Source organism: Artemia sp. Qi Xiang Cuo, chromosome 12 (genome assembly GCF_049724085.1).
Source record: "Artemia sp. Qi Xiang Cuo chromosome 12, ASM4972408v1, whole genome shotgun sequence".
Taxonomy (NCBI): Eukaryota; Metazoa; Arthropoda; class Branchiopoda; order Anostraca; family Artemiidae; genus Artemia; species Artemia sp. Qi Xiang Cuo.
The window spans coordinates 29,282,049-29,306,306 of NC_142805.1; the positions used below are offsets into that span (position 1 = coordinate 29,282,049).

Here is a 24,258-nt window from a genome sequence, read left to right on the forward strand (position 1 = left end):
AGGGCCCAAACACTTGATCACTGGATCTGTTCACAAAGCATTTGGTAAAACCTAACACATTTGCTGCAAACTCCATCAACTAATTTGGCGTCACAGTTTTTCGTAAACGATTCAAAATTTTGCACCAAAATACATACTCTCATATTTTTTTTAGATTGTTTGGGTGTTTAAAGTCAACCTTCCAAGGCTCAAGCATCACAACGTTTCTGTTTTTACAAGGCAACACATTTCTTTCAGTCCTCTTTCGACAATTTCCAAAGGGATATGTACTCAAAATTTTTCACTCTGGAACTCTTTGTTGAGCCTGTTCACTATTGGTAAAATGTGTCCAAGGAACAAATAATGTAACCGCACTGTATTGTTTTTTAGAGCAGCATATAGAGCATGAGAGGATGGTACGCTCTCAGCCAGCATGGATTGAAAATGTAAGATTAAAGCTTCCCATTGCTCGAGCAAATGTTAAGTTACGTTGTCTATTGCCAGCCAACGTGTTTTACCGGGATACATAAGGCAGTGCTCAGCAATACTAACAAAACGAAAAAGAGTGACAAATACACCCAAAAAATGAAAGCCAAGGAAGGTCTCGTTTCAAAAGTGTAGCTAGACCATTCTTTGATCCAACAATAACGCTGGCATTGTCTGGCGCGAAGCCTATCATGTTTTTCAACGGAATCCCTTTTGAGTCAAATTCATTCACTATGAGCTTTTTTATTTTTGTGCAGAGGCATCAGTGACAACCGGAATGGAAAAAAAGAACACTCGACTACATCTTCATCATTCACTGAGAAAAATCGCACCATTATGACTAAAATTTTGGTTGTCGTTCAGTCAGTGGACTCGTCCACAATTATGGAAAAATTTGTCTTTTTAGTGTTTCTGAGAGATCGTTAGCCCCAATTATTCTCACTTGTTTAATCAAAACAGTGGTCTTCGCTCTTCCAAAGCTCAAATTATTAATGACTTGAGAGTCTTTGACATGAAACTTGAGAATTTGTGGAAGTGCGCCCATTACTGAAATAGGAAGATTCTCTTTGGCAACCCACACAGACAGGGCCAATGACAGCTTTACACTTTAGTCACGATGAATTTTATGCTCATGCGCTCTTCCAGAAAAGCTTGCTGGGTCGGGCACTGTAACCTGGTTTTTCATGGCATTCATGGCTTTCGCATGCTCTGATTCTGGATTTCTATTAGCTTGACAAATAATAGCGGTGTTGCTACCCTTTAGCACCTTGCGGCAGTACTTGCAGTATGCTTTTCTCGAATCTATTTGGTCTGGAACTGGCCAGGGCCTAAGTAGGGGGTCCTGCATTCATTTTGGGAAAAAATTTGAGAGTAAAACTTCATTAAGTTGCCTCTATTACTAATAGATTTTTGGTCATTTTTATTCTCTTTTGACCAACGTTCCTCTTATCATTCTTTTTGCGATTTTTAGTTTCTAAATCTATCACGTCAGATAGCTCAGACAAATCAGACGAGTCACAATCAAAATCGTCTGAGCCAACTGAATAACTAGATATATCACTGGCACTATCATTATCTTTAGATCAAGAACTCTTTTTGTGTCTGGGTATGGACTCAATACCGTCTGAGTTTTAAACTCCTAATGCAGAGATGACACAGCTAACAGGTACTGTCTGTTTATGAACCGGAGCACTAATATTGCCTGAGGGAGAATTTAGGCTATTTTCATTTTTTTTAGCAGACTTCTTAAAAAAATCGAAAAGGTTCTTTTTCTTTTTGGCAATTGAAGGTTCCAAGTGGCCTTGATGTTTCTCTTTCTACAAAAAAATTTGTAAGTTTAATTTTTCACGCATAGCATAACGGGTAGGGCAGGGTATACTCAAAACACAATCAACTCAATAAAGCAGAACTACCATTATAAAAAAAGTAAACAAAATGGGACAGGAGCCACTAGTTTCACAAAGCAGACGACTAATCACTGAACCACTAGAATTGGTTTCTAGAATTGAAAGCAAATGGCTTCTAGAATCATAAAATATAAAAAAAAGTTTCTTCAGCTGTAAGTAAAGAACAGCACTAAAACTTATAACGAACAGGAAACATTCCGGTTGCTAGGGGAGTTATGTTATATACCCTCCTAAATCTTTCCATCCTTACGCTACAATTTTTTTAGTGCCTGGAAAAAATAATTATTCTGTATCAACAGGCCTTGTGTTTCAGCAGTGATTCTTAAAGATCACTGATAATAACAGATAATAACATTCAAGCATAATAGCCCGAGAGGTCACGAGTTTAGGCTAACCGAAGAACGCTTCAGAAGAGATGTTGGTAGATGGGCATTCAGCAACCGCATTGTCTCCGAGTGGAGACAATGATGTGCCAAATCTGAAGGTATGAACTTTATCAAGATCTCTTATATTTTTTCGAGGTATTTACCCCCTTTTCAAAAATCACGCAAACTCTTCGGATCGTCGATTTTAATGATTTATTTTAAATTTGATGTTTTTTTTGTATTAGGAATAAACATAAAAATCTAATTCTTTTGGTTTATTAGTTGTTACTCAGTTGGTTTATTAGTTTTTTCTAAGGAGCTTTGGTTACTGTTAGTCTGAGTCACTCCTTAATCTTAGTTCGTAACCACGAACTGTCTGATTTATCTTGAAACACGGATAAAAAGTTAAAAAAAACAGCCCCCCCCCCTAGTCAATGTTCTTTCTAAACATAGTAATCACTGCAACCTCAGTTCTATATCAGCCCATCTAATGCCTGCACATAGCTTTAGCTTATAAATCATACAAAATTTTCCTGTTTTTCTTTCAACTAGCATTATTTGGATTATTAACTTACGATTCGTGAGAAATAAGTCTAAAAACAACATAAAACTTCACAAGAAAATAATATGGACCTAATAGCAAAATTCTTACTTTAGACTATAAAAAACACAACAAAGAAAAAATTCCGCGAACAAATGTTCCCAGGAAATTTACCTCCCCCCTCCACCCCTGTGGATAGTCTCCTCTGCGGTAACATTTTCCCATGGAAATTGCTTAATTCTTCCCCATTTAATCACTTTCCCACAATTAACTACATCCCATTTTCAGTTTTCAAAAAATAAAGTTAAAATTATTTACTTACCCATCTGACATTGTTTGATAAAGAATATCCAGCAAATCTGAAAATTCTTGGCACCATTGTGGTAGAAACCTTGCATTAATTAAAACTTGCGAGGGATGCCGATCAGAGTTTGAAAATTATCTCCTCCTTTTTATCTTGGCTAAAAAACTTAATCTACAAAATTGCACAGAGTTGTTTTATTGAGTGAATCAGGGTTTTGGGGGTATACATTTCTGAAGGCTCCGGGGTCCACTGAATATCGTTTTATGTCTAAAAATCTTTGTACCAAGCAAAGCTTGTTAAAACTGATAACATTAGAAAAAGAGTATAGGTTGATTCTGCTTATATGTGCACACAAAATTTATAAATATCAGGAAAATATACATATATTGTTAGAATCTACTTGATGCTACTTGTAGCAGATAGTTCGTGTAGCCAGCAGCATACCAACACAGTGATTAATGTCCCACCAAGTGGCGCTGGTGTTGCGTGAAACACGATTAATTTCAGAAATAATCTTTAGTACATTTGACAATTCTTTTTTTTAGGGCTGGTTAAAAAAAAATGTATAGAAAAGCGAAAATAACGAGAGAAGTCAGTATGGTATTATTAAAAGAGGCAATTCTACATTTATTGAAAAAATGAAGTTTTTCAGCTGAAAGTAAGGGACAACATTAAAACTCGAAACGAACAGAAATTATTCCGTATATGAAGGAGTTCCCCCCGCGTCATCAATACCTTGCTTCTGACGCTAAAGTTTTTGGCGCTTTAAAAAAAACTTCCTATGCTAATTACGCAGCCCTTGTGTTTCAGGAGTGGTTCATAAAAATTTATACAAACAGTCAAAATTTAGCGTAAAGAGCAAGGTATTGAAGATGGGGGGAATCCCTTCATATACGGAATGATTTATGTTCGTTTTGAACTTTAATGTTGCTCCTCTCTTTCAGTTGATAATATTTGTTTTTATGTTTAATTTCGGTTCTTTTATTAAATAATACCTGTATATCTGGCTAAAATTTATGGGCCGACAAATCAGCTTGAAAAATTATCCTTAGCATACTTTTATACCCAGACCTATCCCCTGGGGCTGCGGAGTTCATGCTACCCCTGAGGTATAGTTTTGGAACTTTTCAACAATGCTAAGCCAAATGGCTATCTTAAACTTTTGGTTGAACAATTTCAGGGAAAAGATGGGTGTGAGAGGGGGGCTAGTAGCATTCTGATCTTTTTGGTCAAATAAAAGTGGCACTAGAAATTTTGGTTTCCGTCAAATGAGCCTAGCCTGGTAATATGGATTCCAAAGAACAAACCTTGCTGTAGCAACCCACTGCAAGGCCGGCGCAAGGCCTTTAGTAGTCAAGAACCGTTGTTAATCTCATTACTTACCACTTTTTTTTTTTAGAAATTATAATAGTAAGAGGAATTATTTGGTTCTTCAAATTAGTTACGATTTGTACTCTACATTTCAACTTTGATTTGAAGTTATCAGACTTTTCTTGTCACTGAAGCCAGCTGTGCTGGTATTACATTTACTAATTTTGGCCAGTATATTTTAAGACTTTCATATCAAACAAGATGGATTGGGGAGAGAATCCGGTTGTTTTGAAGACTTAGGTTTTAGACAACCTTAGATCTAACATTTTTAGACATCTTCTTTAGGTACAATTCAAATTTAAAGGCTTTTTGCTATCTTGAAAATGGGTTAGTATAGGAAAAATCCAAATCATCTGAGAAATTGCTGCTTTTAGAATTCAAATGGAAAAAATTTGAAAATTGTAACACGTACATGAATACAATCCGTGTTTTAGGTTCATATAGTTTTTTTCCTAAACCCTTAAGTCAATTCATGCATGTACGAAAAAGCGACGATTTCAATAGTTTCCTCCTCCTTAAACAGCGCTTTCCCGATGATGAAATGTATGATTTATTGAAGATTGAGGGCATATACTCCTACGAGTACTACAACTCCACCTCGAGGCTACGTGACGAAAAATTACCGCCTATCGAAACGCTTTATGATTCATTTCGCGAGCATCGATCCACCACTACTGACTATGAATTTGCTATAAAATGTTTGGGCCAAAGAAGGGTGTAAGAACAGGGAAGATTATTGTAAAATGTACCTGGCAAGTGATGTGTTGACGTTATTGGATATTGTCTGTAAGAACACTCAAAAAAACTTCATCCGAAAGGAAATATTGTTGTATACCCCGTTCTGTTGTGGTGGATCCTGGCCAACAGTTTCAAGGTCACAAAGACTTATAAACCCCTCCAATTTGATCAGAAGCCATATATGAAAACGTTTAATGACACCTTTGTCAGTACACACTCTGAGTCAAAAATGAAGATTGAAAAAGATATCTTTAAACTCATTTTTAATTCAGCCTTCGGTGAGATGTATAGGAGTGTACTCCATAGGAGTGGTTTTGACGTTGTAACCGACCCAAAATTAATATGCCCGAATCATTGCCGATCTGAATTTCACATTGTTCACGATCATAGACTCCAATATAGTCCATTTGTATGAAAAAAAGAAGTGTAATTTTAAATTAAAATATTTCCGCTGGAAGAATAAGTAGAAATTTCCAAGAATCCATGTGGAAATTTTTTACAATGTGTGTAAGCTGCAATGGCCGGGAAAGGGACAAGTTCAAATTTATTATGGGCATACCAATTCACTATTCTTCAAAGCTAAAACTGAAAATTTATTTAACGATTTGAAAATGGTGGTGGTGGTGCAGAATTTTAAGGCATTTCCTTTTTGTGATCAATGATATTTGCATTGACTAGTCTCTCGTGGTAGGGTTTATGCCTATCGACAAGTCGAAGGGCATTTTGAAGCAAAAGTAATATTATATCGTCGGCAATTGTCTCATTGTTAATAGATTTATCAAGATTTTCTTCAAAGTGCTCTTTTGGTGAAAAGGTGAGTTCAGTTGGCGTAAATTTTTGATGTTTAGCCGTTTTCTAGAGAATTCTGTTTACATTTCCCCCAGTAAAATTTTAAAGAAGCTACCGCCCACTTGAACATGCCGTTTACTTTTAAAATACTTTCCCTTATTTTGACAAGCTAGGGCAAGTGCAAGTGAAGGATGTTGCTTTTTCCGTTGCTAAACAACTTCTGGCAATTGAACATTATTTTCAGTTAAATTTAAACAAGTTCCAGATAGGAGATTAATGAAATCATTGCAATACCATTTGTTAGTATAGCCTTCTTAAGCCAAAGTTTTGAATTACCTAGTACGCAAAATAAACGTCTTTTTCCAAGTAGTTACTTCAGTGTCATGATGGCAACTAGTAACCTTTTTTACTGTTCAAGGTTTGATATACGATAATTTCATTGTAAAAAATATCAGTGACTAAACGCAAATCTTCGGGTGTATTTTGACTGAGATCAGATAGAATGTAACCATAGGGTTTATTTGTAGCCTGATTGGTTGCTCAGAGTATTGGTTATATTGGTTCACTGGAATATATTTGTTATTTTTATAGTCATAAGAGAACTTGAATCACGAACAACCCTGTAGATGATATAGTAAGCACAATTCAAAGTAAATGTTCTCATACCTTTGCATTGATGAAAGAGATTGTGGAGAAAAATGGTTACGGACATTTTCTCATGATGAGATTGGACGGTGAATAATTGTAACATCTCCTGAGTACATTCTTCAAAAGATTCAGCTGAATCATCAATAATCAACCATGAGTTTGATTTTACAAAATTAAACACGTCAAGTCCCCGTATGAAATACATACCTGGTGCAAAAGTCATCATTTTATCATAGAACTTTTGCCACTCACAGTAACAATAATAGTTTTTTTTCGAATTTTCTATAAACATTTTATCTCGATTTTGAATTATTTTCGTTAAAAGTGTGGTTTTGCCGGACATTGATGGTCCGGAAATAAATTATCTGCATGGAATTTCAAAATGATAGATATTACTCGTCCTGCTGTCAAAATACAGCTAACCTAACCTAAGCTTAATCTGTTGAATAAATACCTAAAAAGGACAAAGAATAAAAAAAAATGTTTTATTTAATATAAATAAATGCACTACAAATGTTTTTAAAACATATTTACAAAAACACTTAAACATATTTACAAAAATACGTAAACATATTTACAAAAACACTTAAATATATTTAAAAACCACTAGAGAGAAACAACACAAAATAGGCGCTTAAAAAGGCACTTTGGCATGCAGACCCGCTATTGCAGTGACCGTTGCAAGCGGTCGAATGGATAAAGCCGGAATGTGTAAAGCCTGATACGGTGGGCGAGGGCCAGCTACGGGGTCGGGCGCGAGACAAGAAACATAAAATAATAGTAAAATATTAAACACTTTTTAAAACACAAAGATTCCGTCTTGCGCAAAACATAAAAACATTATACAATCACTGCCGAACTGGAAAATGTTGGGATGGAGATTGAGAAGATAACTGTTGTGACGGAGACTATTGGGATAGAAAAAAGCGACCCTCACCGCCAACTATAAAATTTACTCCAGACCGAGACGCTGTCTATATTCTACATATTTATCTCGATCTGAAATCAGATAATGGCCGAGTTATTGTACCTTCGCACCGTCCGCGTACGCATACACTTTGTCCAGTATGGCTGACATAGAATTTTTTTACTCTAACTGTATAGTTTTTAAATTTCAAAGAGCGAATGACCATAATGGATGGAACCAATTAAATTGGAAATGCCCACAGCAATAATCCGATACTTGACTCGGGTTTTCCTGAAATATAGATTAAATTTTTAGTTTTGCTTTCATAATTCAAGCTATATTGAGTAGTATTTTAATTTTAGTATATATTATATAAAAAGTGAATTATTAGCGTTTACCTGAAAAACTGACTTGATTTAATTGACTTAGGTCTTCTGCCGGGTGCTACTTGGCGTAGAGAATAACCTCAGCCTCCTCTATCCACTTTGGTCCATTGCAAGGGTTTGTGCTTCACTCGGTCTGATGCTTGCCATCGCTAGGAACTCGGATGCGCTAAATAAATAAAAGTTCAAATATGAATAAAATCCTTTTAATAGACAATGATTTTAACCAACATTTATAAAATTGCACAAAAATAATAGATATTTCATTCACATATGCAGTGACCGTCATCAGTATTAAAATTAAACTAAAACAACTAGTAACAGAAGTTTATATACGGAATAAAATAAAACTACATATTGTTTAATAGTCTAGTTCTTTTCAAAGCAGAAGCGGAAACTAGGCTCTTTGATCTTCTTAGAACCAGTTCATTAGCGTTGAGTGAACTAACACTTGGACAATAGGCACTTAAAATTGCACTTTGGCATGCGGACCAACTATTGCGGTGACCGTTGCAAGCGGCCGTCCCCTTCAGCTAACTATAGAACTTTCTCCAGACCGAGACGTTTCCTATATTCTGCGCTTGCATCTCGATCTGAAGTCAGGTAATGACCTGTTTTAGTACCTGTGGCCGTGTTTTAGTACCTTCACACCGTCCTTGCACACATACACTTTGTCCAGTATGGCTGACATGGCATTTTTTAATCTAACTGTATAGTTTTGAATTTCAAAGAGCAACTGGCCATAATGGATGACACCAATTAAATGGCAAATGGCCTTAGCAATATCTGATACTTGACTCGGGTTTTCCTGAAATAAAGATTCAATTTTTAGTTTTGCTTTCATATTTCAAGCTATATTGAATCATATTTTAATATTAGCATATGATATCTGATAAGTGAATACTTAGAGTTTATCTGAAAAACTGACTTTACTTAGGTCTCCTGCCGGGTACTATTCGGCGTAGAGAGTAACGTCAGCCTCCTCCATCCACTTTTTTCCATTGTAAGGGTTTGTGCTTCACTCGGTCTGATATTTGTTTGCGCTAGGAACTCGGATGCGCTAGATAAATAAAAGTTCAAATAGGGATCAAATCCTTTTGATAGACAGCGATTTTAACCAACAGTTATAAAATTTCACAAAAATACTAGATATTTCGGTCACATGTGCAGTGACCGTCACCAGTAGTAAACATAAACTAAAACAGTTAAAAACAATAGTTTATATACGGAATAAAATAAAACTATATATTGTTTAATAATCTTGTTCTTTTCAAAGCTGAAATGGAAGCTTGTCTCTTTGATCTTCTTGGAACTAGTTCATTAGCGTTGAATGAACTAACACTTAGACAGAGGTTAACTACATTATGCGAGTTGAAATTAACTCTATCAGATTTTGATAAATTATCGTAGATAGAGTTCAAACCAAATTCACCTGTGTAACGAGCTATATTCTTGAATAAAATTTTCTTAATTTCAAGAGATTCACGAAAATTTCAGTTTAAACCCCGATCCCTAGAAATCAAAGAGAAATTATTCAACAAAATAAAATGGTCTGGAAAATTAAAAATATATTTCGAAAACGCTAAAGTGAAATCTTCTGACTTCAAATCTTGCTTTAAAGCGCCCATGAAATAGAATCTTTTTACTGTAATAATCTCTGTTTCAAATTCTGGTTAGTACGTCCCACATATAGGCTTCCGAAAGTACAAAGGATCTCATAGACTTAACTTTGTTGGCCCAATGAAGTTAGATCCATCCCAGAATTTAGAAAACTGCACAAAGTATTAGTACTCTTTAAAGCTACTTTTAAACTATTACTCTGTAAAATTATTTTAAGTTTTTCACTTAGCCCGGGTACATATGGTAAGGAACAAAAAACATCATTCTCACAAGTTGTCTCCAAGACTTCCTTAAAAATCTCTAGAAAGTTTTTCCTCAGAGCAAATACTAAAGATCCGGTCAGTTAAAGAAATGATCAAACCAATTTTTACTTGGCGAGCGTGACCTGAGCTATGTGACACAAATCTATTGTTATTTGTCGGTTCTCTGTAACTTTTCATGTCCAGACTATTTTAATTTTTTAAAAGAAGAACATCAAGAAAAGGAAGTTTCCCATTGTCTTCTACTCCAACACTAAACTTTAAATCCCGCCCAAAAAAAAAGATGTTCAAAAAATTCTTTTAATTTCTCCTCCGTATAATTCAATACTGAAATAATGTCATCCATATACCTGTCCCCAAAAATATGTTTTAAAAATATGATTCTAATGCAACTGTTTCAATATTTTCCACAAAAATATTAGGTAATAATGAAGATAAAGGGGTCTCCATCGGTAAACAATTTACTTGTTCGAAAAATTCCCCTCTCAATTGGAAAAATAGGAGAACATATTGCATAACCTTACTAAATACATAATTATAGAAACCTCCAAAACTGTTTTACCACTAATCAAGTCCAAATTTCTTAACAGCCTTCTTTGTAGAAGAGTATTGGATGTTTCTACATCAATATTCGTGTATCGTAGTTCTTTGATGGTCTTACTAGGAAATTCCGGTTTAACTACAAAAATAGAAGGGGTTTTTCTACGTCGGATACGCTGTCGGACCATTGCTCCTTTGGTTAGCCGTGAGGTCACTTTCAACCGGCTTTGACAGGGTCAAAGTCGAAGATCAACTTTGCAGGTAAGTGCGGGGGCATTCAAAGCAGATGTCCAACCCCCCGTAAGGTAAACATCCGATATTCAAAACTTCTTTGATTGAAGTGGAAAATCTGTTATTTAAAATCAAGAGCGAGTGCAAAATTAATCAAACAAAAGTTACGGTTTTCATGCACTACAATATTTTATGTTCCGATGTCGTGGGTGTACTTACAGTGAATTTCTCAGTATTTATGTAGATAGTCTTCGATTGAATGATTTCATAGTGGAAAATACTCCTACCTACCCGTATAATATTGAATTCAGTGCCCTAAGAATAAAATGTTTTAATAATGTTTTGTAAATGTCTGGAATAAAATTCAGTTCATCTCTCTCGGACTTTGGTCAAAACCCTATTCACCTATTTCAGACTCTAGTACATCTCTCATCTGAGCTCGGTAGCAGTGCTTATGTCTGTGAAAATTCCTGTTCATATGTCTCTGACCACTAAAAAAAATTTGTTTGAATTCCAATTGACGTGGTTCTTACTTTGGAAACAAATTCAGTTCGTTCGTTCATCACTTCTGAAGAAAAAAGTCCTATTCATCTATGTCTCTGAAAATTTTCACTCTTACATCTCTGACCAATAGAAAAGGCTGTGTCAATTTATATAACATCTTAACTCTTCTATATCGAAAATCTAAGACATAATAGAAAAATTTTTTATTGTATATATAATGTAAAAAACAATCCTCTCAGATTCATCAGTAAGGACATTTGGCATAAATTGATAAATTGTGGTTCTTACAAAACGACAGTGAAGATTTGTATGCTCTGTTTCTTTTATACAAATGTTCTCTGTCATTTCTAAAAAAATCGGAAGAATTTCTGCAAGGGGACTCAAATTTTCTTAATATTTTATTTTGCTATTCATGATGCCTTTCTAATAATGTGTAGCTCCTTTTCCAAGAGCTCCGTTGTATTTTAGAGCTTTGTTTGGGTGTTAAGGGTGCCCTTTCTTCCATTAATTTCTTACTTGGCCAATATAAAGATGTGTTTCTAACGCGTAAATCCCGATGGGGTGGAGGAGGGCTGAATACGGCGCCGGGCGCGGGACCAGAAACATAAAATAATAGTATAATATTAAAAATTTTTAAAACACATCGATTCCGCCTTGAGCAAAACATAAAAACACTATAAAAACACTGCTGAGCTGGAAACTGTTGGGATGGAGACTGAGAAGAAAACTGTTGTGATGGAGACTATTGGGATAGAAAAAAGCAACCCTCGTTTTCAGCCAAGTATAGAACTTTCGGCAGACCGAGACGCTGTCTGTGTTCTACATATTTATCTCGATCTGAAGTCAGGTAATGGCCGCGTTGTAGTACCTTCACATCTTCCGTGCACACATACAAGAATGGCCATAATGAATGGTGTCAAATAAATGCCGAATGGCCAAAGCGGTATTCCGATACTTAACTCGGGTTTTCCTGACAGAAAGATTAAATTTTTAGTTTTGCTTTCATATTTCAAGCTATATTGAATCATATTTAAAGGTTAGCAAATAATATATAATAAGTGAATACTTAGCGTTTAAATGAAAAACTGACTTGACTTACTTGAGTTAGGTCTCCTGCCGGCTGCTCCTCGGCGTAGAGAGTAACGTCAGCCTCCTCCATCCACTGTGGTCCATTGCAAGGGTTTGTACTTCACTCGGTCTGATATTCCCCATCCCTAGGAACTCGGATGTGCTAAATAAATAAAAGTTCAAATAGGGATCAAATCCTTTTAATAGACAGCGATTTTCAGCAACAGTTATAAAATTTCACAAAAATACTAGATATTTTCGTCACATATGCAGTGACCGGCATCAGTAATAAAACTAAACTAAAACAATTATAAACAATAGTTTATATACGGAATAAAATAAAACTACATATTGTTTAATAATCTAGTTCTTTTCAAAGCAGAAGCGGAAGCTGGTCTCTTTGATCTTCTTGGAACCAGTTCATTAGCGTTGAATGAGATAACACTTGGACAATAGACTCTTAAAAAGGCACTTTGGCATACAGACCAGCTATTTCGGTGACCATTGAAAGCAGCCGAATGGTTGCAGCCAGAAGGTGTAAAGCCTGATGCGGTGGGGGAGGGCCAGCTACGGGGCCGGACGTGGGACAAGAACAAAAAATAATAGTGTAATATTAAACACTTTTTAAAATACGTCGATTCCGCCTTGCGCAAAACATCAAAACACTATAAAAACACTGCTGAGCTGGAAACTGTTGGGATGGAGACTGAAAAGAAAACTGTTGTGACGGAGATTATTGGGATAGAGAAAGTGACCCACCCTTTCAGCCAACTATAGAATTTTCTCCAGACCAAGATGCTGTCTATATTCTACACATTCATCTCGATTTGAAGTCAGATAATGGCCGGGTTGTAGTACCTTCACACCATCCACGCACACATGCGCTTTGTCCAATATGGCTGACATGGTATTTTACTACTCTAACTGTATAGTTTTTAAATTTGAAAGAGTGAATGGCCATAATGGATGGCACGAATTAAATTGCGAATGGCCATAGCAATAATCTGATACTTGACTCGGGTTTTCCTGAAATAAAGATTAAATTTTTAGTTTTGCTTTCATATTTCAAGCTCTATTGAATCATATTTTAATATTAGCATATAATGTATAACAAGTGAATTCTTAGCGTTTACCTGAAAAACAGTCTAGACTTACTTGACTTAGGTCTCTTGATCGGTGCTACTCGGCGTAGAGAGTAACGTCAGCCTTCTCCATCCACTTTGGTCCATTGCAAGTGTTTGTGCTTCACTCGGTCTTATATTTGCCATTGCTAGGAACTCGGATGTGCTAAATAAATAAAAGTTCAAATAGGGATCAAATCCTTTTAATAGACAGCGATTTTCACAAACAGTTATAAAATTTCACAAAAATACTAGATATTTCGGTCACATATGCAGTGACCGTCATCAGTAGTAAAACTAAACTAAAACAATTCAAAACAATAGTTTATATACGAAATAAAATAAAACTACATATTGTTTAATAATCTAATTCTTTTCAAAGCAGAAGCGGAAGCTAGTCTCTTTGATCTTCTTGGAACCAGTTCATTAGCGTCGAATGAACTATTACTTGGATAATAGGCACTTAAAATGGCACTTTGGCATGCAGACCCACTATTGCGGTGACCGTTGTAAGCGGCCGTCCCCTTCAGCTAACTATAGAACTTTCTCCAGACCGAGACGCTCTCTATATTCTACACTTTCATCTCGATCTGAAGTCAGGTAATGACCTTGTTTTAGTACCTTCACACCGTCCGTGCACACATACACTTTTTCCAATATGGCTGACATGGCATTTTTTACTCTAACTGTATAGTTTTTGAATTTCAAAGAGCGAATGGCCATAATGGATGGCACCAATTAAATGGCGAATAGCCTTAGCAATAATCCGATACTTGACTCGGGTTTTCCTGAAATAAAGATTCAATTTTTAGTTTTGCTTTCATATTTCAAGCTATATTGAATCATATTTTAATATTAGCATATGATATATGGTAAGTGATATTTAGCGTTTATCTGAAAAACTGACTTGACTTACTTGACTTAGGTCTCAAATTTGTTTATTAATAAAGTATATATATATATATATATACTATAAAAAATCTTCATCGTTTAGATTTCTTCTTCTTCTTTGTCATCTAGGTCGTCATCATCGACAACGATTAGTGGTGGCAGATCTTTGGGATTCAACTTGTCCTAATCCTGGCTTGCAAAGTCAGGATCACATTTTCCACAATATAACGTAACTTTGTTTTTATTAAATCTCTTTGTGAAGTCAATGATACTAATATGATTAATATTTCAAAATTCATGTGTTTCTATCTGACTATTTGAAGTATTGCTGCACACAATATTCTCATAGGAATAATCACTTTCTGTAAAAGCCAAATAAAAATCAATAGGTTTACAATCATAACCACCATTGTTCTCATAATGATGACGTAGAAAACATACTCTCTTTATGTTTTTACAATTGAAATATGCTCCAAATTTTTCTTTCCAAAACAATTTAAATCCACAATGATACCAATCCCTTAGAAATAAACTGGAATCACCTTTAGTGTTTTTTTCAGATCATACCAGGGTAAGTATTTTCCCATTGATCACGCTTATCAAAGTGAGAATTTGAGCATAGATATCTTTAGGGTGAGAGTCACAAGCCACCCCAAGACAAGAATTACAATCCTTGATTTGTACAGCACATCCTCAATGAAATATACATGGAGTGCATAATCTACACTTTTCATTATAGTCATCAACTGTTGTGCAGTTCCCAAATGACGATTAGCTGCCCAGTGTATATAAACATAGTGAACACGTGTAGAATATTTTTCAATGTTGACTGTCTCACTGCCAGATAGAAACTGACTCACCATCAGTAAAAGGAATGTCCTCTAGGAGGAGGAGAAAGAGGAGTAATCAAGTGACGACACAAAACTTATTCGAAATTTTTCTTGTTGTCTTACAAAATAGCCGTCCTAAGGGAAATTTTGGGTAGTGGTTAAAAGCAAAACCACAATTTCATTTTGTTTTGTTTCAAATAACACATCAATAAATTGAGTAAATGCGTTCGGTACACAGCGTAAAAACATCATACAATAGGCCAAAGATGGAGAATCGTCTTCCATGATAATTTCAAGTTTTTTTAAGAGAATTTTTTTTTTCGTGTAGTTAACATCTGAAATTCAATATTTAGAGTCAAACACTTTTCCAATGTTACAAGATTTCGTAAGAGTTTCTGTTTCTCAAATCCATCCATTATCATTTTTGACACTCCCACTACCAATTATAAACTAACGTAACAATTGCTATTTCTACTTTGTGCACACTCTCAAAGCCTATTGGTCAACCCTAGAGAGAGGTGTAAACGATGAACTAAAATATCTAACCAAAAGAAATCATTATAAAACATTTTTATGGTCAGAAATGCAATAAAAGAATATATTCTCAGTCTTTCTCATTAAATTAGTTAGTCTGTTTTCCTTGATGTGCTTCATGATAGCATTCAATGCCTGTTGTTATCTCGATATATGAATCATATTTACTTTTGTGGCGAAACATAATTGTTTGTCTGACTTAAATTTGCTCAATGATATAACATATTTACCAAACATCTCATCCCGCTCAAATAATAGTTGGCAATCTTTTCCAATATCAACTGCTACATTGGGAGCTCTTGTCTTCATACATCACTGTCAACTCGTTCCAGGTGCCATAGTGTAAAACCACTCATTTTTAAAATATTTGAATGTTTTTTTTTCAACTTGAAACAATGTAAACTGATCAAGTGTCTGCGGGGAACTGAGATACTAACTAACTCAACATCGTACTTTAACATCAAAGATCACGTGATCTGCTCGTATCCAAAGGCACACTTCACAGAAAAATATAGGTGATTCCTTATCGCCAGGGAACGTAATGCCAGATGGTCGATAGACTTGATGTCTCCATTGGCCTCTTATATGGTTTGATAGGGCTATAATAGAAATGTTGGGCACCGTTCGTATGGCATTGAGCCGTCATAGGAATGTTTGGCACCGCATGTATGGTGTGATATGAGCCCGTTTAAAAGCAAAGATAAGGCCGACTGTAAAAGCATGGATAGGGGTGACTATAGAAGCATGGATAGGTCTGACTTTAAAAGCATGGATAGGGCTGACTTTAAAAGCTTGGTCTTTGAAAAAAGATCACTTCTTTATTTTAAAGCTACATGATTAAAGGCTAAGGGCACGGTTAGTGCAATTTTTAAATTTCTTTCATTATTTTGTTTCTTGCTTATTTTTATTATTTATTTCTTTATTTATAATGGTAGATTGAAAATGGCAAAACAGAACATGCGTTTGTGTGATGAAAACACCGAAGAAATGTGGGATGTGGGATTCGTAAAAGCATAATAGTTTGGGGGAAGGGGACCTGGGGACTGTTTGCCTTCCAATCCGTTTTGATTCTTAAAAAGAGATATGCAATATAACCAAATGTAATATAAACAAATAAAAACCATATAGGTTAACAATTGGCAACTAGTGTAACTTACAGCCACAACCCAGGAGGCATAGTTATTTGGCCTTTGGAATATTTTGAACAAAATGACCATATCAAAAGTTAGATCAGATGTATTTGGAGGAAAAGGGCGTGTGCAAGGAGGAGGGCTGGCTGCCCTTCGTTCACTTTGAACTCTGAAACACAAACTAGAACTTTCAATTTCCAATCAAATGAGCCTCGTCAAAAGTTTATGCTACCACCCCTTTCATAAAAACCTTGTATGGTAGCAATGGGCAACACGTATAAATTATAGCCCTTGCCCTGGGATTTTTGGGATTTGTCAACTCCGGAGGTTTAATTATACGATCTTTGGACTATTTTGAACAAAATAAATATCTCAAAACAATGATCGGATGCATTAATTTTGGGAAAATGTGGGCGTGGAGGAGGGGGGCTAGTTACCAGTAGTTTGCTATCTATATATTTGAACCCTACAAGATTATGCATCTATATATTTGAACCCTAAAAGACCATGCATCTATATCATTGAACCCTACAAAGAAGTGCTAGTAGTGTCGATACACAAAGTCCGGGACGAACATGTCTTACCACAGGCAGGCATCTATTACTACAGACGGTACAAGACTTGCCAGACATGTTTTTCTAGGTTCAACAGCCAAAACTAAAAACCTTCATATAGAGTATTCAAAGGTTTAATGGTCTTTTTGTAAAAATACTGGTTTCACCCGGAGGCCATATAATCATGTTTTTTACAGTATTTTAAGGTGCAATATCTCTTTCCGGACCATTTGGAGAAAACAACTTGAATAGATAACATTTTATTGTTAAATTTATTCGTTTTCAAATGGAGAATTCGAAAAGGATCTTCGTGAGTGAATAATTTTTATTCTTTTTATTCGAGACTTTTTCCTATAAAAATGGCTTTTAACTATGTATCATCTGGGTTTCTCACAGAAAGAGAACTCCTGTAATTGCCTAACGCAAATTCACATGTTTTTTAGCAGCTGTTCACTTACAGGGTATTTTTGCTAAAAAAAGGGTTCTTAACTAGCTTGCAAAAATATCTCATAGGTTCATAATTGAAAAAAGGACATACATTTTTTTTCTTTTATCCTGCTTGGGCTTTGGTATTGTGGAGAGTAGAACGGTGCCCCCATTTATATTCTGAATAAATATCAAACGGATTTGACAGTCAAATTGTGTTATTTTTTGTACATCATATTTAAAATTAATATCAAACGGACCTAACAGTCAAATTGTGCTATTTTTTATGCATCGTATTTAAAATATATCTAGCTTAGACTCCATCTGGGACTTGCATTATTTTTAAGAGTTTAAAGAGATTGAAATTTAAGCCTATAACTTTTAAAATCTTGACGTTCATAATTGAAAAAAGACATACAATTTTTTTTATCATGTGTGAACTTTGGTTTTGGGGAGGGTGGAACGGTGCCAACATTAATATTTTCAATAAATATCAAACGAACCTAATAGTCAAAATTGTGTTATTGGGGTGAGGGTTATTAATATTCTGAATAAAAACCTGGCGGTGCTAATACGCAAAATTGTGTTATTTTTTATGTATCGTATTTAAAATTATATATAGTTTCAGCTTCAACTAGGAGTGGTGCTCTTTTTTTATGTGTTTACGATGATTGAAATTTAAGCCTATAAGGCTATAAGTTATCCGAGGAACTTACCTAAGGAAAAAACAGAAAATTAATTTTTACTCCAGGAGATTGGTGATCAAAGTCTTCCTGAGCAAAAGCGACCGAAGGTTGATGCCGGATCTGGTACCACTGAAATGGACCTAATCAGATCTTTGAACATGGTGAGGGGAAGTGTAATCAGCTATGCACCGCCATCTAATAGACAGGACATATTTGACGAGCTATTTGCAATTTCTGACGTAAGTGCCTTTATCAGATACTTTTGTGTATTAGGTAATGGAGTAATTGGGGGGGGGGAGAGCTGGTGAGGATTCCCATGGAAATCCATGACTCGGTAAAAGACTTTGTTTTCACGTGCGTAAGTAGATCGGTGGGTGAGGACTCTCTGAGTCCCTACAATTTATCTTTAGTAGAGGTTGGGAGTATGCACTGGGTGCCTTCAAAGCAAAAACTTATTGCAGATCTTAACCCGAAACAAAATATCGTTGTTTATCACGTGCTATTGAGATGGATGGTGTCCAATGGTTTCAAAGTCACAAAGATTCATAGAGCCCTCCAATTTGATCAAAAGCCCTACATGAAAACGTTAGTTGATACCTTTGTCAGTAGACCTTCACAAGCGAAAACGAAGGTTGACAAGGAAATATTGATAGGGAAAAAACTCATTTTGAACTCAGCCTTCGGTAAAATGTGCGAAAGCGTACGAAACAGAAGTCGATGTGAAATTGTAACCAATCAAAAAAATTGTGCTCGAATCATTGTGGATCCAAACTTCACATTGTTCACAATCCTAGACTCTGATATGGTGCTCCTACATCACAAGAAAAGAAACATTATTTTAAATAAAAATATTGCGGGCGGGAGTGAAATAACGGAAATATAAAAAACTCATGTTTTCAGTTTATTATAATGTATGCAAGGTACAATGGCCGATTGAGGGACAAGTTCAACTGTATTATGGAGACACTGATTCACTCCTGTTTAAAGTTAAAACTGAAAATTTGTTGAATAATTCGGAAAATGGAGAGTACATTAGCTCTCGGATGAACTACACCAACTGGAATGAATCCCTCTATCCAGAGCTAGTGAAACGCCAGGCTCCAAATCAATTGTTAATGCTAAAATCTGGAACGGGAAGCGATCTAATATCAAGTGGTGTGTTTCCTGGGCCGAAGGTATACTGCGTGGAAACACACAACAAGGGAATCAAACAAGTTTGCAAGGGGGTGCCTACACACTTTGTAAAAAAAATTCAGTATAAGTGTTTATAGAAACTGTGTGGAACGTTGTTTAGTCCCAAGAGCGAAAGTCATGGCGACTCGCTGTTTACAATTTAAAAACTACACAGTTAGAGTTGGGAAAAACGTCATGTCAGCCATATCAGACAACGTTTATGTACTTGAGGATGGTGTGAAGGTACTACCACACGGCCACTATTTAATTTCAGACCGAGTTGAATGTATAAAGTATAGAAAACAACTTGGTCTGGAAAAATTGACTTAAATTCTTTCATAGTACAAGGTGGATGGTGACTGGGTGGTTTTGGGAATTTATTTATTTTTTATCAAAATTAATAAATTTTCAGTGTGTGCAAGGCAGAGTTACTTCTTCAAAATTTAATTTTCAATATGCTTTAGTAATAGGGAAACTATATAGTCATTAGACATCTATAGTTCACAGTTAGTTGTAGGTGATGTATCAATTTAAAACACCATTCAGATCGTTTCAATGTGGTCCATCAAAGTCATGCATAACGATACTCTTAACTAAAAAAATTAATAATTGTGATAAAATGTTTATGGAAAAGCCAAAAAAAATCTACTATTTCTACAGTGTTTGGTAGGAGTCATACGATAAAATAAAAGCTATTGCTATATCGGGGGTGATGCAAATACAATTCATGAGGGGACTTGATGTTTTTGACATTATTGAAATAAACTCTTGACTGATTATTGACGATTTAGCTGAAACCATTGAAAAATAGTCCCAAGAAATACTACAATTGTTTACTGTTTGCTATCATCATGAACAGATTTCCGTTACTCTAATTCTTCACAATCACTTTCATCAGACCAAATATATGCGAACACTTGCCTTGAACTGTACTTACTATATCATATGCAGAGTTGTTCGTGATTCTAGCTCGCTAATAACTTTCAATAAACAAATATACCCCGACGCCCCCTAATTTCTACTTTCAGCTTACAATCAGGCAACCAATAAACCCTACGGCTACATTCTATTGGATATTAATCAAAATACACCCGAGGATTTACGTGTAGTAACAGATATTTTTGACAATAAAATTACAATATATCTACAGGCAACTAATAAACCCTATGGCTATATCCGATTGGATCTTAATCAAAATACACCCGAGGATTTACTTGTAGTCACAGATATTTTTGTCAATGAAACTACAGTATATTTCCCCTTGAACAGTAAAAAGGGCTATTAGTTGCCATCGTGACACTGACGAAACTACATGACACTAGACATTTATTTTCCGTTCTAAGCACTTCAAAGCCCCCACTTAGGAAAGCCACAATCAAACAAAGTATTGACAACGATTTCATTAATCTAATATCTGAACTTCTTTTAAATTTAACAGAGGGCAATGTTCTACTGCCAGAAGTAGTTAAGCCACAGGCAAAGCAGCATCGTTCCATTGTACGTGCTTTGGCTTGTAAAAATAAGGAACAATTTTTAAAAGGAAACGTCTTCTTCAAGCGGTTGGTTGCTTTTTTTACACTTTTACTGCCAAAAATTGCAGGAATTGTAAACAGTTTTCTTTAGATGGCTAAACCCTATAAATTTACTCCAATAGAACTCGCTCTTTCACCAGTGGAGCACTTTGAGGACAATCTGAGTATATTCATTGACAGTGAGAATATTGACGATGATAAAAACTACTTTTACTTCAAGATGCGCTTCGCCGAGTGGACAAACAAAAGCCCTATCGACCAGTCAATGTGAGCGTCATTGATCACAAAAAAGAAACATCTCTTCAAGATTTTACTCTACTGCTGTTGCTGGAACACAATTAAAGAATGAGGAATTGGATTCAATAGTGTCGAGCATTGGAAATCTAATGCCACACTCATATCGTGAACAAAGTAAACGACTCTTAACGCATCTCATGGAAAGTTGTCAAGATCATATTCAAGTTGATAGCAACGGGAAAGTGATTATAATTCAAGGGAAGAGTTATAATATACTTGATTTAATCTATGATATGGTTACAAATCGTAAAGGATTATTATCATTTGACACTATCTATACAATTTTCTAAATACATAAAACTTCCCCAAAAGCGTTATTAGCAATAATCAAATTCTTAAGAAAATTAAATGAACATGGTCTTTCCTCATCAAAATTAAAACATGAAGAAGAAGATCAAGAAGATTTAAAATGAATCTTGTATAATACCAGCATGCCTAGTGGAAACATTGATTTGACGATGAGGAGCACACCGCTGATAGCTAGAAAAAAAAAGCGAAGACGTATTGATATCAACTCAACGTCACCATCACCCAGTAGGATACAAAAGGGTAGTGGACGTTACAATACGTGTTTACGTTCAAAATGGTTGAAGTTCTGAAACGTGTTTATGAAAATATTGGTGAAGCGGGAAGTTTAAGTTCCCCCAGCACTCTTTCCAAAGTCCCTGGTGTTCACGCTAAAAGTGTACAATACTATCTACAAATAGAATTAAGTTACACTCTACATAGAAATCATAGGCTACGTGCTAATCATTATCTAACACTAAAGCCGTTTTCCCACTGCACATAATGCAAGCAGATCTCTTAACTCTAAATGAGATTCAAAGGCACTACAATACACCATAAAAGTACATTCTACTTATAATCAGTATTTTTAGGAGCTATGTGTATGCCATTCCATTGCGGACAAAGAGAGGTGTTGAAGTTACTCAGGCTATAGAAGGTATTCTTGAACAGGATTCGTATAAAAAATTCAAACGGATCGGGGTAGTGAATTTTTTAATCGACAGATCGAAAAAGTACTAATGAATTATAATACGATGCTCTATCAGAGTCATTGTCCTATAAAGGCTGCATTGGCCGAACGATTGATAAGAACTATTAGACTTTTAATTTCAATATATTGTACATTTAAAAATACACCTGCTTTTATTCATGATTTAGATAAAATCATATTGATTTATAATGAACGACCCCATCGATCACTGTCCAACTCAACCCCAACGGAAGTTCATAATTATGATCATGATACATTTGATACTCCTCTTAAACAGTATTCCAATGAAACGAGTTTGAAGAAAAATGCAATGTTGGTGATACTGTTCGAATTAATAGAACAACTAATGTTTTTGAAAAGGGTAATTACTTGTGGTTCACTGAACCCTTGAAAGTGGCGAAAATCCTAAACAGCAGACCAATAACTTATCATCTACGAGGCACCAAAGATGAAGAGATTCTCAGTTGTTTCTATGACTATGAAGAACGAAAAGTTCGAAACACTAGTTAAATTTATCATATTGAAAAGATGTTAAAGAGCCGTACTCAAAGGGGTAAGAAACAGTTACTTGTTCGTTGGCTAAGATTCAACTCTGATTTTGATTCTTGGATCGGTGTTGAAGACATTAATAATTCCCAATTATTTTTATGTAACATTTATGTCCAACGTCTCCGATCTTCGCTACAATGACTTGAATAAAACAAGTGATTTTGGGACAAAACTCTCCACCTCCATCAAATTCGATGGTGTGTATGAAGTTGTTCTTGTCCACTGTATTATCAAAAATACATATGATATCTGAGAAAGGATCACATATATGATATAAAAATTAGACCCTACGATTGGTCACTTCTTAGCAATCAACATGATGATTGGCAACTCGTTAGCGCTCGAGATAAAATTGAAAAGATCAATTCATGTGAGTATCCATATATCGTATTGCCATACGAGAAACTCACTTGTATGAAAAATTTGTGTCATACTATCAATAAAACAATTGCCGCTCGTAAAAAAGGCACCTTTCAATTCAAATATCCTAAGGAGGAGGGTAAGATTTACATTAGTTCACCCATTGCCAATGAAAAGGTTATTCTCAATGATGATCTAAGAGATGTATTTGGTTTTAGACGCAATATAATCAGTGGTAAAAACGCTGGGAGTGTTAGGGGGATGAATCATGGTATTTTTTCAGATTACCCACCTGGTTTTGCCTCGGAATTTTGTATATTTCTTTATGCGTACTTTTTGGAAACATCAAGAGTTGTTAATTCAAAGGTCCCCCTCCTAAGTGTTTTTGAACGAAAAACAACCCACGAACATGTTCATCACTATAATATAAAGCATCTTCAGTATGTTCCTGTAAACACTTCATATCTGGAACTCTGTCAGTTAAGACTAAGAAGTGAATAGGATCCTCTAGCAATAACAAAAGGTTTAGCTGTGATCACATGTCATTTTCGACCCATCGTTGCCTAAGATGAACAATAGAAGAATTCCATTTGTCTGTCCTGATATTGACTGCTAAATTGGTGCTCTGAGTCCTCGTCAAATAGGTCATGGGTTGGGCTATTACAAGGAGCGGACTAAAATGTCTGGCTATGGTTTTGGTAGCTGGTTTGCTAGACTATTTTGTTCTGCACTACCCCTTACCAGAAAATATCTTGTACCTGCTGCATCAAATTTTGCTGCCTCAACATTACAGGAATGGAGATCAGGTAAAAATTTCAACAAGAGCGTTAAAGAAAATATTGGATCTTCGGCAAGAGCCGTTGGTGAGCAATTAAAATCTCAGCAAAATGGGAAGGGATTAAAAAAGGTGCGTGGTCATCATTCACTCATCAGTCTCTACCCAGGTGCGAAGTAAAAGATACCAACATCGAGTTTGGAGAATAAAAGGAGGAAGAACAATAAGAAGAAGAAGCAAAAAAGATTACAAGATCAAACAAG

At 35.5% G+C, this 24,258-nt stretch overlaps 1 pseudogene; it reads right to left on the reverse strand.

Moving 5' to 3' along the window:
- Positions 1–1,072: 1,072 nt before the first annotated feature.
- LOC148945979 (uncharacterized) lies at positions 1,073–12,231 on the reverse strand (annotated as a pseudogene).
- Between the last annotated feature and the right edge of the window lie 12,027 nt (positions 12,232–24,258).